The sequence below is a fragment of the Ipomoea triloba genome, chromosome 16, assembly GCF_003576645.1.
Source record: "Ipomoea triloba cultivar NCNSP0323 chromosome 16, ASM357664v1".
Lineage (NCBI taxonomy): Eukaryota > Viridiplantae > Streptophyta > Magnoliopsida > Solanales > Convolvulaceae > Ipomoea > Ipomoea triloba.
The window spans coordinates 16,683,707-16,684,332 of NC_044931.1; positions in this window are offsets into that span (position 1 = coordinate 16,683,707).

Below are 626 nucleotides of genomic sequence, written 5' to 3' on the forward strand. Positions count from 1 at the left end.
GATGAGGATCTGGATACGGTTGCCTGTTTCTTGGACTTCCAAGATATGAGAGCGGAGCCAAGAAACACACAGTAACCCGTAATGGAGCGTCGGGATTCTACACAAGCTGCCCAATCCGAGTCTGAAAAAACGCTTAGCTGCAAATTGCTACCTTTGGGATAGCACAGCCCCTGACCAGGAGTGCCCTTGATGTACCGAAGCACCCTATGAGCTACAGTGAGGTGCTTGTCGGTTGGAGCATCAACAAATTGGCTTAGTTGTTGAACGGCATATGATATGTCCGGTCTAGTTGTTGTGAGGTATAGCAGCCGGCCAATGAGTCTTCTATAGGCAGAGATGTCTTCAAGAGCAGTGCCGTCACCATGGGTAAGGTGGTAACCTGGAACCATTGGAGTGTTTGCCGGTTTGCACTCAAGAAAGCCGGCCTCAGATAATATGTCAAGTGCGTATTTCCTTTGACAAATATTCAAGCCTGATTCACTCATCTTTGCTTCAATTCCGAGGAAGTATCCAAGGGTCCCCAGATCTTTAATCTTGAAAGTGTTGTCCAGAAACACTTTAAGGTCTTTGATCAGGCACTGGTCGGGGCTCGTAACCAATATGTCATCGACATAAACAAGGACGCC